Source organism: Trachymyrmex septentrionalis, unplaced genomic scaffold (assembly GCF_001594115.1).
Source record: "Trachymyrmex septentrionalis isolate Tsep2-gDNA-1 unplaced genomic scaffold, Tsep1.0 scaffold48, whole genome shotgun sequence".
Taxonomy (NCBI): Eukaryota; Metazoa; Arthropoda; class Insecta; order Hymenoptera; family Formicidae; genus Trachymyrmex; species Trachymyrmex septentrionalis.
In genome coordinates, this window is record NW_017305652.1 from 130,926 (window position 1) to 142,857 (window position 11,932).

General features: G+C 27.8%; 1 long non-coding RNA gene across 4 annotated transcripts in view; it reads right to left on the reverse strand.

Annotated features, from left to right (window-relative positions):
* Window positions 1–8,395: 8,395 nt before the first annotated feature.
* The window catches only part of LOC108751512, a 5,186-nt gene continuing 1,649 nt past the window's right edge, over window positions 8,396–11,932 (reverse strand). For 3 of the 4 annotated variants that reach the window (XR_001939490.1, XR_001939491.1, XR_001939489.1), the window contains 2 exons: window positions 11,443–11,872; window positions 8,396–10,125 (listed from right to left, as the gene is read on the reverse strand). This is a non-coding gene — a long non-coding RNA (uncharacterized LOC108751512). The remainder of the gene's footprint in view (window positions 10,126–11,442; window positions 11,873–11,932) is intronic. The other variant, XR_001939492.1, reaches the window with a different exon arrangement.

Below are 11,932 nucleotides of genomic sequence, written 5' to 3' on the forward strand. Positions count from 1 at the left end.
TTTTTCGCGTACTATTATACGCATAACGATTATCCGAAAATCATTAACATTCAATGTCAAAATTGAAAGCCACAACGAAAGGACGAACGTCCTAGTTACAACTCCGACGGTTCACCTTCGACTGAGGCCTGAGGCCAGCGGATCGTGTGGAGTCGCTTGAGAGTGGAACGGCAGACACAAGAGAGAGCTAGTGGCACCAATAGCAACGATTTGCTGAACCGGAGTGGATTCGTTTTTGGAACTTTCACTGTCAATGCGCGCCTTGTATCGCAGTGTGTTTTATGCCTGAATAAATCTGCGCGCTCATGTGCTTGTAGTAAATTGTGAGAAGTAAAAAACTTTCACCGATAGTATAATATACAATAATAAATTTTTTAATTAATTCTATTTATTATTTCTCTTTAAATTATAGTTCAAAAGAGTTCTTAGAGAAAAAAATGGAGTTACATTAATGTAGTATGAAATTAACATAATTATAATTATGAAAGTCCAGAGCTCGGTAAAATAATTGATATAATTTATTTAAAATAAAAAATATAAAATAAGAAATATGTACTTTAAATAAACGTTTCAAATAGTAAATACAAAATAGTTTAATGATTTTGTTTATTTGAATATATGAATATAAACATTTATAAGTATAACGTTTCAGTTTTTTTTATAACTATAGTCTATAATTAATATTTAATAGTATTAACCCTTCGCGAATCACAGGTGAAAAATTGAAACGTGGATCATATGTGGGTGTATCTTGTACCCCACACATGCTGCACTTAATCATAAATAGACCATATAATTTAACTACTCACCGTCACTTTTATTGACGGATTAGTAACATAACTGATACAATTTATTTAAAATAAAAAAAAAGGTTCCAGAAAATTATTCAAAATACAAAATTGTTGTATTTATAAATGTTTATATTCAAATAAACAAAATCATTAAAATATTTTGTATTTACTATTTGAAACGTTTATTTAAAGTACATATTTCTTATTTTATATTTTAAGTAAGTTTTTAAATCAATTTCTTATTTAAAATAAAAGACAAGTTATTTTTCTACTTTAAATAAAAGTTATTCTATATTTTAAAAATAAATAAATGCATTTTCAGGTCCTATTTCTTATTTTATATTTTAAATAATTTTTCGAAACCTACTTTATATTTTTTATTTCAAATAGGTCGTATCAGTTACTTTACCGATTCGTACGATTTTATATTTTAAACAAGTTTCTGAAACTTATTTTATATTTTTTATTTTAAATAAGTTGTATCAGTTATTTTATCGAGCCTTGCTTGGATCCAATAATCAATCACATACAAAATGATATCTAAAAAAGCAAAATGTCTAATAAAAAAACTTCCTAACGATCTGCGGGTAAAAATAATTAACTACATGACCTCATTTACTTGTTACATACTATATTAAATTAGCGAGTACATATGATATATTTTACGTATGCACAGGGGCATATGATGGATGCGAGAACGCATTGCATATGTCGGGATAGAATTACAAATATAAGGGGTATTAAAACGGGGCTGAGAGTTACTATTTAGCTGGGAACTATCGGGGTGGGTCATGGTCAGAGAAAGGAGGGCAACCCTCGCTATACCCAGGCAAGCCTGGACAAACTGTGCCATATTAACCAGCATTTCAGAAACACTGCATCCGAAATTTCCAATACATAATATAAGAATGCGACGAAACTGTTTAAATATTTTTATCTATTCAAGAGTACGATAACATTGCTCAACAATTTTTTTCAAGCATAAAAATGAAAATAATTACTTTCTGATTTTTGAGTATTGAATATTATTTCATTAAATTAAATATTATTTTATTAAATTATTTATGTCATAATTTTGAAAAATTAGGTTAAAATTGTGAAAGAGAACAATTTTAGTGTATGTACGAGTATACTTGCACATTATATAACAACAATATGTAACGTATTGAAGAAATTTTATTGTAATCAAATAAGTATCTTTTAGAATTTGTAGTCCTTAAAAGAAATTTGTTGTATCGATGACGATTAAAAAAAATATTTATAACTATTCTATAATATAACTGTATAACTTCTATAATATATTGTATTACATCAAATTATAACATACATATATGCCATTAAGAATCCATCAAATATGTTTTAGTTATATGTTATTCAAAATTAAGACTTTTCCAGAACACTAAATACTAATCTGATATCAAAGTTAATAAATTCAATTTAAATTGTATAAAAAAGCTCCTATGCATAAATTATTCTAAAAATTCGAACATTTATTAATTGTGATATATTCATCATATTGATTCTATCATTTCTAATATAAACCGCAAAAAAGCGATACACTGAAAAATTAGGAAAAATTTACCAAATTTCAAATGATCATAACTTGCTAAATAATAAAGATAAAAATATGTTTAAAAATACAAAATGAAGCTTGAAGTGTCCATTTTAAGAATATTTGAATGAAATTTATACTAGACTATTATTATCAAAATGTCAGGTAACAAAGTGAGAAGTGCAAAGTTGATAATCGAAGATCCGTAATTGTCACGATGCCTGGTGTAAATCAGGTATGACAGCCTAATGCGACAAAATGCACATGAAAACATGGAATTTTATTTTTAAAATGCTTTTTTACGGAGTTCGATATGATCATTTTTCACTGAGTTATTCCAAATTTAAGGTATGTCATTAACTCAAGTTATGATTGTAATTCATCCCAATATGAACTGTATAGAGTTTGATGGATCGGAATTGAACCTCATTTTGTGGCCCAGTACAAATCTTATTCAAATATTCTTAAAGTGGACACTTTAAGCTCCATTTTGCATTTTTAAATATATTTTTATCTTCATTATTTACCAAGTTATGATCATTTGAAATTTGATTTTTTCTAACTTCTACTTCTCAGTGTATTTTTTTGTGATATTACTTTTGACATAAGATTGGTATTCACTAAAAAATCTTCAAGTAAAAATAACATAATTTAAAAAATATTTAATAAATTCTTAACAGCATATGTAAGTCGTACTTTAACGCAACAATCTCTATTACTCATATAATTATTTTTTTAATCATAATTGATAACACAATAAATTCAATTTCACGTCAAATTTTAAAATTTGAAATTCTAACCACATATTTAACTTCGATTAATAAAACTTCTTAAACATATCACATATTATAGTAGTTGTAATAGGTATACTAAAATAGCCCCTTTTCCAACTTTAACAGCAAATTTCTTAAAATTATTACATTTAGGATAATAATTGGTAAGCGGAAAATCGTATTAACTCAAAAATTATTAAAAATGCTTCATTCTTATGCATTTTTTGTTTATTGAACAGTATAATTAATTTATAACATGTGTTTTACTTGATTCTTATAATCTTCTGTTTTAACTAATGTGTCATAATCGGAATTTAAATTATAGAGTTTTACTGTTTTACGTACAGTTCCTCAAAATGTGCTATAAATATATGTATATCTCACTATAAGTTAGTATAAATAATTGTCTTTTAAATAATCACAAATAATATTTTGAAGTATGCTGCGTAATAGACTTTCAAAACCTTTTTTTACAATTTATCATAAAACAAATGTTCTGACATACACTGCTAGCACTAAAAATTTATAGTATACCTAATATGAATTATAGATTTTCAGTAGTGGCAGCATATATCGAAATACAGCCATTAACTATTAGCGTTTTTCACTGGCAGAACTGGTGCACACTCAGTGCACATTAAAACTATTGTGCATTAACCTAATCTGACTGTAAAAGTGAGAGATCTCAATTAATCAAATACCTAATGTATATGTTATCAAATATTATTGGTATAAATAAGTTTCCGCCGTTTGACAAACAATGGTGCTACCAGTATGTTATAGTTAAAATTGTCAGTTGTAAAACGTCATATCGTAATGTTGGACATCTGGCAAAAACATAACCTTGAAATATTAGCGATTTTGCATCAGCATCTTATATCTTTTTTCGTGCGAAAATGTCGAGTTTTGAGCCGAATAAGCATCATTTGCGGGAGCTTTTGATTTACTTCTTTAATTTGAAGAAATCTACAGCTGAGGCGCATCGATTGCTTGTAGAAGCATATGGTGAGGCTGCCTTAAGTGAGAGAATTTGCCGTGAGTGGTTTCAAAAGTTTAAGAACGGGGAATTTGACGTCGAAGACAAAGAACGTAGCGGAAGGCCGAAAGCGTACGAAGACGCGGAATTGGAAGCATTATTGGATGAAGATTCGTGCCAAACGCAAGAAGCACTTGCACTTACATTAGGAGTGACTCAACCAGCAATTTCACATCAAGTATATTTTTTTGAACTCTTAATTCTCGCAATTTTCTCTGAAAATTGAAAAATAGAATCGCGCATATACTATTCAGACAATACAATTTGCGCCAAAATTCATAATGCGTTTACCGATTAGAATTAGAATGCGGAGGGCTATACAAAATTAAAAGTACATCTTTCCGCAGAAATGCAACAATATCCTTCAAAACGAAAGAGAAATTTCTATAAGGGTTTACTTCTTTAACATTTTGTGATAACACTTGAATGGATAAGGTAACGCAATTTTGAATTGTATTCTTTACTTAATTTGGTATGGGATTTAAGTTGGCGCTGTTGATATCAAATCTTTTATACGAATAATATATATCATTAAAGTTAATTATATCATAAAAGTCAATTAATCAAAAGTTAATCATAAAAGTTATTTATTTAATTTCGTATCCGAATTACATGGGATTAACTTAACGCCAGTTGTTGATATCAAATCTTTTTTACGAATAATACATAAAATTATGTGGAATTTAATTTGGCGTCAGTTTTGTTGATATCAAATCTTTTATATGAATGATACATATCATTAGAGTTAACTTAAGTAAGATAGTACCACTGGCGTTTTACTTTTTAATTTGATAGAATTTAACTTGATTAGTTAAGATTGTAGCAACTTTTAATTTTTTATTTGATATATTAGTTTTTTTCAAGGAGTAGTAACTTTTGATAAAGAATTAAAATTGCTATTACTTGGGTTAAAATAAAAATTTAAAAAAACCTTTAATAAGAATATCTTTGAAGAAAAATAAAAACTACTATTAATTGGGTTGGATATTTAGGTTTTATTCGAGAAGCACATTTTCTTAGCACCTTTTTTTACCTTTTTTAAAAAGGTAAGTTTTGTGATTGATTCTATTAAACAGCAAACATAATTAGCCAGTTCCACAGCCAATTAAGTAATTGGTGTTGGTGAAATCGGTCCAAATAATGCTTTACGAAAAACATGCACTCTTAGCGCTTTTTTTATCTTTTTTTTAAAAAGATAAGTTTGTATAAATAACAAGAGACAGTATCATTTGTATTTTATTTTTTAATTTGATACAATTGAATTTAATTAATTAAGATTGTAGCATCTGGGTTTTAATTTTTTATTTGATACATTAATTTTTTTCAAAAGAGTAATAATTTTTGACAGGGAATTAAAGTGCAATTCCTTGGATTCGAATCAGAAAACTAATAAGAATATCCTTGAAGAAAAATTATATATATAACTATTTACTTAGGTTGGATACTTAGCAGAATTTAACTTGGTTAGTTAAGATTGTAACATCTGGATTTTAACTTTTCATTCGACGCATTAATTTTTTTCGAAGAGTAACAATTTTTGACAGATTTAAATAACCAAAATATATATATAGATACGTCTATGGTTGCGTAAGATAGCACAAAGACAGAAATTACTGTGCTTAATACAATAATCTGTGTCCGACTGTCAACAGCAAAATACGTGCACTTTTTTGTTTTCGTATATCAAAAGAAAATTATTAGACGAGTATTCTTTTTGGTCTACATGATAATTAAAGCAATTAATAACAATCAAATGTTTTTTTGATATAAGCTATTATCGTATTTTTTAACTTTAATGTTCAAGTTGCTATTTCATTTACGGTTTCAATTATAAAAAAATATTTCAATCAATATCGATATTGGGCTTGTCGAGTATCCCACAACGAACTTATAAATTCAGCTGCTTAAATAAAAATCTGTCTTTATCGATGTTTTTTATTCTATTTTAACGATATATATATTTTACGTTTAATTATTATTATAAAGAGTAAAGATCTTAGTTTTCCTAATTTTGTTAATTAAAGCATTTAAAACGAGAGATTATTACAAATTATTATACTTAAGTTGAAAATAATAAAAATTTGATTAATATGTACACATAATCCTTTAATATTTTTAGTAATATATAATCTCATTAAACGATTATCTTCATAGCTCAACTTATCCTTTGAGGATGCTCAACATGACTCATAGGTAAGGCATATTGATCCACTTTGTATCCTTGTAAGTAATTTTTTTCTTATTTACGAGATATATTAAGGATTTATAAGTACTTAATTATTGAGATAAACATGCAATGTTTCAAAGCATTTACCATTATCTATCGTAATTGTATAAAGATTTATAACTCAAAGAAAAAGTGTCACAACACTAGCCCCGTTCTATTTGTTTTATCTGTTCCAAATGTCAATTGATTTTAATTTATTAGGAACAGCGTATACATTTTATTGATTAACTAATTAAATGTGCGAAGTTAATTAAAGTATGTATCTTTCAAAATTCATTCAAAGTGTAATATCATAAGAATTGCTTTATGGCTTTTATAATAGGTAGTAAATAGCAATAGATTTTTATGGAAAAAAAATCAACGTTATGCTCAGTTGAGATTAAATGTATCCGCGGGTATTTATTTAATCATTATGTTATAACGATACTTTTATTACGTAAATTTATTATTAAAATGTCTAAAAACTTGTCAAATCTTACACAACGACAATCTTGAAAAGATTTATTTGTTTTAAATATCGAAATAGAATATAAAATAGTATACACATATGTCTATATGCAAAAAGTGTTATTCATAATTTAACTGTTTTTATGTTGTTAAACGTTTAATTTTCATTAATTTTTATTGTAATTTTAATTATCATTGATTTTTAACGGTCATTAATTTTAAATAAACTTGAATATGTTAAACTACTACTGTTAGACTACATCATGATCCACAATTAGATCCTAGAACTAGATGTGGATCAATTATAAATTCGTTATATATATTACAATATGCTTGCGCAAATTATTTTTATTCTTCTGGGATGTAGTAACGCTACCAAAAAGAATAAAGCATTTGGTGAATTAATATAGTGTTGCCAGGGAGCGAAAGAATCGGGAAAAAACTCGGAAAAGAACGGAAACGAAAAATATTTCTTCCCACGCTTTGAGAGAAAGAACCCGTGGCCACCGTATTTTCTTTACATATGACGACATTGGCGACACTATCAGTTAATATGAATCAACGTGTATCAGTTATCTTAATTATCTATAGTATCTATACTTATATCTATACGTATATTAGTTATCTTAACTATCTATAGTATCTATACTTATATCTATGGCCTATGGTTATAATATATCTTCAAGTGTTAACTACTAAAAATTTATTTTTAATTCCTCGTTTATTTTATGTTGTTTATTCCATACAAACTTAATATATGTATGTATACATTATGTTAAAAAAATTTTTTATAATTTTATTTAATATAGCAACTTGTTTCTTTAACTTAACCTAATTAACCTATACTGTAAAAGCATATACTATTATTACTATTATTATTTGTGCTTCTTTTTTATTGTAAGCTGTTATATTTTGTATTTTTTAACATTCTATTCAAGAAATTAATATCAGATGCCATCTTCTAAAGCTAAGCTATGAATTTATTTTGTGTGTGCTATAAGAATTTGATATTTTTATAATTATTTAAAAAAAACCGTTTTCTCCCAATTCCAGGTTCTTTCCCGAGAAAAATTCCGAAAAAAATAGGTTCTTCCCCGATGATTTAAATTTCTCGGGAAATTAACAACACTATACATGAGTCTAATTATGGATAATTGTTACTTTATTTAATTCAAATTACATCATATAAGACAGTGATAAAATGAAATAAAATCATCTATAATGTGATCTTTATGATCAATCATAACTATTAAATATTTTATTAATTTTTTTCCATATTGTTCTGAATAAAAATATGAATTTTTTTTTAAAGAATGATCTACAGCTAGTGGTTTCATCCTATTTCAATTAAAATCGATGGACAACATAACCAGTAATATACTTTAATCCCTCATCTTCAATAGCATCTATTCTGTCCATTTTATCTACACTAAGAGAAAATGTTTTAAATTTTAATAAATATTTGAATAGTACCAGTTGAATATTTACTAAATGTAAACGTATATTTATTTGATACAAGAATCATTAATTTGATTTATCTGTAATTATAAATATAATCAAATAGGGCTAATGAGTTACAGTGCGGTAAGTGGTACGTAAAATCTTTATCGTATATCAAGTATTACATAGATGTTTCGGCTTCTCTTCGGGCCATCTTCAGTATACAGTCAGTGAAGTAAGAATTATAGAAATTTTCGCTCATGATACAACGATAGAGTACCCATTACTATACCATGTTTGATTTCAATACTGATAGATTTTCTTAGTCAATATTTTTTACTATTTGATTAATTCTTTATAACTGCTTTTTTGACTGAACGGAATAATCATGTTTCAATTATTTGTTCGTTGCCATCTGACCTTTCTACCAAGTGTCAACTGAATTTAAATCGTTTGAGTGAGTATTCTACCATGAGTGAAAATTTCTATAATTCTGACTTCACTGTATACTGAAGAGAAGCCGAAACGTCTGTAATACTTGATATATGATACAGATTTTACGCATCACTTACCGCGTTATTAGCTCCATTTGATTACATTTTTGACAATTTCGAGTTTTGTATATTTATACCTATTATTATATTTGATTCAGCAAATATTCATTTTCCATAAATATATTTGATTTACCTATTATTATAAATGTAATCAAATGGACTAATGAGAATTATAATGCAGTAAGTGATGCGTAAAATCTTTTTTATATTACATAGGCGTTTCGGCTCCTCTTCGGGCCATCTTCAGTATAGTGAAAACAGAATTATAGAAATTATCACTCATGGCACAACGGTAGAGTACGCACTATTATAACACGTTTGATTTCTGTATTATATTATATTTATATTAGTACTATTCAAACAATTATTTATTAAAATTTAGTAAATTTTTCTCTCAGTGTATAAAAGCGAAAAATTCCTCTTCTTTCAAAGTTCGATATTCGTAGATTGTATACAGTTACATTATTATTTTTTGCATCATATTTTGCGCAATTCTTCTTCAAAAGGCAGTAATATATCAAAATGCGGCAGTAGCTTCGGCAGTATATGACAAGAGGGGATACAAAGCCAGATAGATTCTACCGAAACGTTACAAATCCTTTCATTACAAAACACATTGGTTGAGTACTTGCCTAAAACATATCTTTTTTACACAGTATTTGAAATCTAGAGCGATAGGCTTGTCGCATGCAATACCAATAGCTCTGATTAATGAAAATAAGTTTTCAAGTACATCTTGATTTAACCGTTTGGTAAATAATGTATTGCATCTTAACATTGTTGTTGGAATACATTTCCTTAATTGGCAAAAATTGCTGCAAAGAACAGTTACTAATAATAATGCCTTTTTGGAATGTAATTAAACTTTTGTGCCTTCCATCTCAATTGTCATCTCATTCATTAGTTCGGTCATTTCTTATAAAATGCTATCTTGCCGTCATGTTTGCCATATATACTATTAGCATTAAACATTTCCAACCAGTCGTTAAACAAGCAGATAATGCGGGCTGTTTCCTTCTAGTCAAAATTATTGAAGTAGTTTTTTGTCCAAACCATTCAATGCAAGCTATTCGTTCAGAAAGTAATTGTATAAAAATTGTATAAAGTATAGTAGGAAGAATTTTTTGTCTTTCATAGCCTTGGACGTGAAGGTAATATTGGAAAATATTGTAAGAAACTTTTACATCTCTTTTGCACAAATACTTAAGATTCATTCGATATACTTCTTGTCCATGCGATGTCTCCGCACACCAAACTCATTATCAATAAAGTGATTTCTTGCTAACTCGAACAAGTGTGGCATATCTGCAAACATAGAAACCTTTAATTTTTCGTCGAGAGGATGCTGAAAATAATTAAGGAGCAGACTTTCAAAATGCTTTTTATCTAAAATGTATAATTTTCAGAAAACGAGGAAGAAAGTCACAAGAAAACTGTATGCCTTACAAAAAATAACAATTTGCTAATAAGACATGAAAATGTTCAATAAAATTGTTAAACAATTGCTAAAAATGTTAAACATACATTTTGTTTATTTCTAGTCACAGAACTATGCACTTCGAATGTAAAGATTTTTTTTAGCACATAAATTGATAGTGTGGAAATATTTTTAGAACATAGAGTAACTTAAAATATGAATCTATCAACACTGAACACTATGCCATCTTTAACTAAAAAAATTGAAATTTTGGACAAAATGCATTTTGGAAGTCTGCTTCTAAATTGTTTTTGAGAGCAATTCTAATTTTCAATTCAGACTATAGCGCGATGTTCGTTGAACCCAAAGAAGATTAGATAGAGTGGAAGATCCTTATGAGATCATAATATATTTTCGCGTATGCTGCTATCAATGCCATCTTATGAGTCTGATGCTGCATTTATCAATAATAGCGACGAAAAAATTAACGAAGACAAACGGAATTCGAACTCGGTATCCTCCATTTTCATACCTAAAGCTGCACGGTCACGAATACTTCATTATAATATTCTGTTCTGTCTATATAAAATAAAAATAAAATTAGGAACAAATTGTGCATCAGACCATGATGGAATCAGAAAGGTAAAGCATTGCGCATAATAGAGTAGAAATGAATAAATTTCGAACAATCAAACTCTATCGGTTTCTATTGCATTTTATTGTATTTTCAATATCAATTAAACTCTATCGCTTTTTATTGTCTACGGCGCATCCTTCGGAATGCTTCACCTATCTAATTTCTCCATGCGTCGGACTCAACAGATGACTCTCGTCATGATATACGAACCTTCCGCTTTAACTAATTCTCTTTGGTTGAACCCATATCACATATCATGTCAGTAACAGTGTGACCTATATTATACAATCATGAAATAATGCACAAAGGTGTATTTTTGATCATTGCCGTATCATAATGATAGTAATCGTTTGTTTTTATTTAGAAAATATACTACGGACCATTGACACACAACTTATGTGATCCAACAATTTTCTGCAGTTTTCGATCGATAATAATTTTATTATATAAGTAGATTTCGTTAAATGTGAGTATAACTAGCTTTCATACGTTTGCATGCTTTTTCCTTTACATTTCATGCAGGTAAGAATTGTATCTAACATGCCAGGATTTATGTTGATATTATCACCTTCTCAGAATTGAAAAAACAGGGAGAAGCATTTTTATAATACTTCTCATGTATCGGTAAGCTTTGGGACTGATGCATCGTGAAGACATAGCGCTCGCTATATCTTCTGAAGACCAGTTTATGCGTGTCGCATTAAGATTCAATAATATTCATATTTGACTCGACGTAAAGATTTGTGTACATTTTGACTTCACATTTCAATGTACCAAGATAAATTTTGTTCTTGCTGCCTTCAATTTTTCCTTCACTGCAATCTCTTGTAATTTAAGATTCTTGCTGAAAACGTAAAGCAAATAAAATACATGTATGCAAATTCAGTAAATACTAGAGTAATAATATAAATGTAACTTCATCTCTATTCAACTTCTCTTGTAGTTTGAATTTTGCAAGTTTCTTCTTCAAGGTTTCCAATTCTTGTTGCAAGTTTTTTCTGAAAACATGCAATAAAAATGATATTCTGCATATCATATATAATATATATATATATATA